Here is a 6,694-nt window from a genome sequence, read left to right as displayed (position 1 = left end):
CGGACTCGCTCGGTGGCCACCGGCTCGGGTGCCCTCGCCCCGGCTATTTAAGGAGCCATGACCCCCTCTGGAGATCATCAGCAGCTTCCCCATCCTCCTCTACGCCTCCCCAACCCCTCCTCTCATCCCCGGAGCCTCTCTCTGACCCCATCGCCGCCATGGCCGCCGCCTCGGGCTTCACTCGATTTTGGCGATGTCGCTCCCTTCTCGCCGTTCCTCCAACACCGTTGCAACCCACAGAGCCCAGCGAGTCTCCACGTGGCCTCGGCCCCTCCTCTCCTCCACCGTAGCCTCCATCTCGCCGGCAACCGAACCCCCTCTCTGCCGTGGGCCTTGCAGCCCCTTCCCTGGTGCTCCTCAGAGGCAGTAGCTACCACCACTAGATGCGCCTCTTCATGCTGAGAAGATCGGTAGGTCACCCGTCTGCTGCCGTGGCCGGACGCGCCGGCAAGCGCCGTCGGGGCGGGCGTCTCTCCTCGGCCAGGCGCGCGTCGAACGGGAGGGGGAAGAAACCAGGCCAGGCGGGCCCCTCCACGCGCGGCCCCACCTGTCGACGACCGATGGGCCTGGCCCAGTGCCAGCGTGGATAAGTGACGGCGCCCCTGCCACGACGCCGCTTTTCCCGCGCGAAAGCACATTTCTGGAAAATGCGTTTTCAATCTCAGAAAGCGCATTCTTCCTCGCCTTCGGCTGGGAATACGTTTCCCTTCCTGGAAAACGTATTTTCAAAAAAGACACGTTCTGTTTAAACTACCAGGGACCTGTTTGTAGAAGTATTTTTTTACAAACTAGTCCCTGGACTTTAAACGTCCGTATCTTTCTACCTGTAGCTCTGAATCAGGTGATTCCAAAGCCCACATCTTCGTTTCATCGAGCCCGTGCCGTTGATGTAATTTTCATAATATTTCCACACAGTGAAAATGACCATTTTGCCCTTGCCCGTAAACAGCCCCCCTCCATGAGAGAACTATTTCCGGCAAATCTTTCCGCGATCGTTTCCCACTTCTTCCCGGAGTATTTGTCGACCCCCAGGCAAACCAACCTCTTATCATGAGTCCCGAACTTGCATGTTGACTTTGCTTGCACCTTATGTGTGTGTGTGTAGAGTCAGTTGTTTCATATTGTTTTCGTCTGCAGTTATTCCGTTATGCTATCTTGCATGCTTGTGTTTTCATGATATCTTTTGCCATGCTAATTAGAATGTTATTATTAATAATGCCATGTCACTACTCTACTTTATTTACATGTCATCATTTTAAAATGATATGAGGATTGTAATGCACTGTTGAAATTCTATTGTCATGTTCTTTATGTTATAGTTGTGCACTTGAGGAGTTCGATAATTTGCCATGCATTTGTATGCTGCATGCTCATTGTTGCATCCATGTTAAATATTCTCATGATGATGGAGAAGGAAATAAAATGACTTAATAATAACAAACCTCCTCCGTCATCGATGGGATCGAGTCATAGTGCCCCCAAATCGAACTTTTTCAGTGCAGCCACATTTGCCTTTGTGGGAAGGCCTTAATGCGAGCTATTGTCGTGACCTCTCGTCGGTGCCTCCCACTAGGGAAGGTTATGGGCGTGCTTACCCTGATAAGCTAGGTAGACATAATCTTGTGTGCTCATTGATGAGATTATGGTACCGAGTCCCCGAGTGGGATTGTTTTGACCACGACGGTGGTCGGGGTGTCTTTGGTAGACACGGAGCCACCCAGGACCAGCCCATTGGGGATTGGGTCGGAGTGGCTGGGAGGGCATCATGGCAGTAGGTCGGTTTCGTCGGAATGCCGTTTGTCCACCCGAATGGGATGATGAGGCCACGGGTTCCGTGGTGTGGGTACAGTGTGCTACCTTTGCAGAGTGTATAAAGTCTATCGATAGCAACAGTTTGTAGTAGGTCCCACTATCAGGTCTTGGTCGAAATGGAGGATAAACCGAAATAATTAAGTTGGTAAATAAATATGTGATAACAAAAATATGGTGACTTGGACTATGAGATAGTCGTGAGGAGTCACGACGATATTTTGTTATGATCACGAGACGAGGTCTCGGTGAGTGTTGGAGACCAAGTGTTGGTCATGGTTGAGATCGCCGGAAAGATCACTGTTCGGTTGCGAGGCAACCCGTTGATAAGAGAGTCTGAGGGACTCGGTGTACAAGTTTGGTTACATTGCATGAGTAATATATCATTATTTGCATTTAAAGAACCATGATAGAACAGAAGATGATTGCATAAAGTTAATATGCTATGTTTGCATTGGATATTATTGGTAGTTTATTTTCAGCATAATTTCATGATGCTATGCCATGCTTTGATTGATACGTTAATTTATGCCATGATTGAGTTGATATGATATGTTTTACCTTTGCCATGTTAGAAGCATGATCTGATATGCCATGTTATTGCCATGTTAGCAGATGCTATGATTTTGTTCATGCTTAGTTGATCTTTATCATGCCATGTTTAGTAATTAATATGAGTTAGGATGTTGCATGCGCTCGGTTCTTGCTTTGTCTTCTACTTGTTTGGATGCTATGTATTTGGTTGTCTTGCAAGTACATTCAATGTAATGGCCTGGTGTGTCATGCCAGTTTTGTAGGTCGTACTCAAATTGTTCGCTTGATTCGTCGTGCTAGGCCGTAACCTTGCCAGTCCTGTGAGTTGTGGAGCCCAACCAGAGTTGTTATGCTGCCAAACCAAGACTTCCGCCACAATTCAATCAGACTTCCACTGTTGTTTAGTAGCCTTACGACTATGCCAGATAATTGTATTCATCAATGATGTAATCTCATATACATGTATTTGATGAATGTTCTTGTACCTAGAATGCTGTATTATGGACCTGTCGTGCGTCAGGTGTTATCCTGGGCTGACGTACGAAGGCCCCCTGCTCCATGCGGATCGGGGTGCCACAGGGCATGGTATCAGAGCAGCCAGGCTGACATAGGTTATCCTAATATTAGATCACCGCTACCATTAACCAGTAATGGCCCTAAGGGATTTGACCCATCCCTACATTTGGCATGGCCAATGTTAATCAACAGTTGGCGCAGTCGGGACCGACACGTCCTCATCCCGCTGTCCCCGCCTAGTTATCCGTGGAGCAAGTAGCAGCCACATCCTTTCTGGTCGGCCGCACCGCTTGCCCTTCGCCATTAAGGGAAAGGGTCCACACCATGCGGGCATGTCCCGCATAGCTGCCTATAAAATCCCCCTTTCTGCTAGCCGTATCGCTCACTCCTCATTCAGCCATGTCCCTGCAGAGAAGCCTAGCTAGTAACACTCCAGTCATGGCTAGCACCCTCAAAACTACTAAGTTCCATAGTCACACAAGCGCCGTCAACCATCCTGGCTTTCCACCCCTTCTTGCTGAGATGCTCACCCAAGCCTTTGGCTATGATGCTAGCCCCGACTACCTGATATTCCAGTCAACACCCGTTCCTCACCTTCATCGCTATGATCCAAGGGTGCACATCAGCCCCGGCCCCGCAGCAGATGGCCATCCGTTGGTTTTTCAGGGTAGAGCCATGCCTACCACTGATTTGGCCATCCAGGCCGCTGCTGTGGAGGCAATCCTATACCTCCGAACCAATTCCCCCAAGTGGCAGATCAAAGGGAGTTCTGTTTCTTCCCCATTGTTATAGCGTCAGGAATTCAACCACCCCCTCTATCCAAGGGAGTGACCCCGCAATCGCTCGCCCGGTGCAGTATATCACTGCCCAGGGAATGATGATTTCAAGGATGCTTGCAGAATTCAGAACCTTGGACAATGATGCGGTGCGAGTTGTCAAGGAAGCTTACCATGAGGCTCGTAAGATCGCATCTCAAGTGGCTCACCCAACACTATCCGAGCCAGTGCTACCCTCCCAGCCGGTGTTGTGGCCTCGGCCAAACATCATCACTCTCGACAAGACTCTTTTCTGGATCCACCACCAGCATATGCTTGGATCAATTTCAGCCACACCCCCGGTAGCCGAACCCCAACCCACAGTGATCTCGGATGATGAAGATGGAGATTGGCTCAGTCTTCGTCCTCCCAGAGAGCCCCAGCAAAGCAAGCCCTCAGCTTGATCTCAGCCGCGCAACCAGTTGTTTCTGCTAGTAGGTCAGTCTGTCAGTTCATTCCCGATATGAGGATAGAACCCTGTATCCCGAAGTGAGTAGTTTCATTTAGCACGTAGAGCGCTCGTGCTTGGTTGTATGATTGCACTGTTGTAACTCGTATGATGTGTTTATGCTTGCTTTCTTGCTTTTGGATTGTTGTGTTGGTTTGTCTCTCTGTCAAACAGAGATATTTGAGGCCGAAATCACTGTTCTGACCTTGTCAGCGTTTATAGTCACAAACTGAACTCGACGAGAAAATATTTCGCGATTTGACCCTTTTAGAAATGCCATGGTCCACGGTGTTTCCACCCAACATAGAAACGCCAAGCAAGCTAGCGTTCCCTGCCAACACACAAACTCCGAGGCAGCTAGCGTTTTTGCCCTGGCCCACAGTCAGTCTGAACCCGCTGCTTTCACTGACGTGGCACGCTTGAAACGCCAAGGTCCTTGGCATTTCTGACCAGGATTAAGTAACGCGCGTGGGCCGCGGGGGCCTACCCCAGCCCACTCACAGTCGCAGTCCCGGTCGAGCAGTTCTTTGCAGGACGAACTGGCAGCCGCCCCCTCCCTCTTCTTCATCAAATCTCCCCCAGATCTGCTATTTTGATCATCAAAACGAGTAGATCGGAGCATCCCCGAGTTGCTTGAGGTATTCTCTTCCCAATCCTCCATTTATTTTCAGTCAAGATTGGCTATTGTAGATGCATTTTTTCAAACATGGTGGAACCCTAAGATGAGTTATTAGTGATTTGTTTGATGAATATTTTGGTTACATTATGTTTAGAAAGAAACATATACTCCTTGTGTTTTATTCTCAGCCTTCTGAAGGAGCACGCCGAGTTAGCTCAAGAACCATCCGACGTCCTGGATGGCAGAACACTCGAGATGGCTACGTCAACAGGGGGAAGATGGCTGCAAAAAGAGGCAAGAAGTGAAGTGATGACTAATGCGAACTTGTTAGTTCTATATGTGGTGAACTAGAAATGTAGTTAGCGTTTCAGATGGAGCAAACTTGTTAGTTCTATATGTGATGAACTTGTTATGTTTTATGTCTGATGGACTTGTTACTTCTATGTTAGGAAGACTTGGTAATTATTATGTAAGCTGGATCATGTTAAGTTCATTGCCGAAAATATGTCTCATTGCTATACTGTTGCTTGTACTTGGCATTATATTGTGAAAACTGTTGTTGTACCTTTGCTATCTGTGATGGAATGGACATGGGCAGCAGGGTTTGCTGTGTTCTGCATAACAGGGAAGAAACGCCAAGGACAATGGCGTTTATCTGTGGCTGGGAAACGCCAAGGACAATGGTGTTTCGTGTGTGAGCGGCAATGTTTCGTGAACATGTCCCAGCCAGCCTCTGTCTTAAAGAAACGCCAAGACACAGAGAGCGTTTCGTTGTAGGGTCAAAACGCCAGGGTCATTGGCGTTTCTGGGGTGAGCGGCAATGTTTCGTGTGCATGTCCCAGCCAGCCTCTGTCTTAAAGAAACGCCAAGCCAAGTAGAGCATTTTGTTGTAGGGTGGTAACGCCAGGGTCATTGGCGTTTCTGGTGTACAGAGAAACGCCCATTGGTTTGGCGTTGCTGTCATAACAGGGTGTCAAAACAAACTCCAAAGCCTTTTGTGGTACACATAGTTCACCACATAACGTAAAGGAGTAAACATAGAGGAGTCCAAAGCAATTGTGACATCACATAAAGGAGTATACATAGAGGAGTCCAAAGCAATTGTGACATCACATAGTTCACCACATAAAGGAGTACACATAGAGGAGTCCAAAGAAATTTAGAGTACACATAGTTCACCACATAAAGGAGTCTAGGCAACAAGAAGGTTCAAGATGAAATGCACACGAAGGTCCAAAGCATGGCATAGTTCACATCATTTCTCTATTGTGTAGAGCAAGGCCCCTTTCCCTTCTTCTTCTTCCTCCTCCCTTTTCCTTATGAGGTGAGCCTCCTTGACCACCCTCTCCATGAATATTTGATTCTCCCTCTCTCTTTTTTCATCTGAAATTGCCCAAAGTTTCAAGGTTTTTTCTACAAAATCCTTTTGACGCTTTTTCTGTGCCTCCTCACATTTCCTCACCAACGCTTGCTCCCTAGCATACATAGCATTTCTCGCTCTCTCTAATTCCTTCCTCTTCTTCTCAAGTTCCTCTTCCTTCTTCTTCTTTAGCTTGGCTGCATCCTCCTCTCTAAGCTTCTTCGCAGCCTTCTCCCACCATCCCGCCATCTCACCTTCGCCATCCTCAAGCCCCTTCATTGTTGCCTTGTTGGGTTGAGAAGCCGCCATACCTAGGAAAAATTGCAAGACATTAGTTAGTAAGGACAAAAACAACATGAAAATAATTATGAAATGTAGCCACGTACGGAAATGGTCCATCTAGGTATCCAAACATTCCTCTAGCATTACCACGGCCTCTACCCATGAAACCTCCTCTACCACCACCCGAACCTCTACCCCTACCACGAGCACCATCACCGGTAATTCGTCCTCGACCACGACCACCCCTGGATCCTCGGCCACCACCGGAAGCTCGACCGCCACCGGAACCTCGGCCACCGGAACCTCGGCCA

The sequence above is a fragment of the Triticum dicoccoides genome, chromosome 7A (assembly GCF_002162155.2).
Source record: "Triticum dicoccoides isolate Atlit2015 ecotype Zavitan chromosome 7A, WEW_v2.0, whole genome shotgun sequence".
Lineage (NCBI taxonomy): Eukaryota > Viridiplantae > Streptophyta > Magnoliopsida > Poales > Poaceae > Triticum > Triticum dicoccoides.
Note: the sequence above shows the minus strand (reverse complement) of the source record.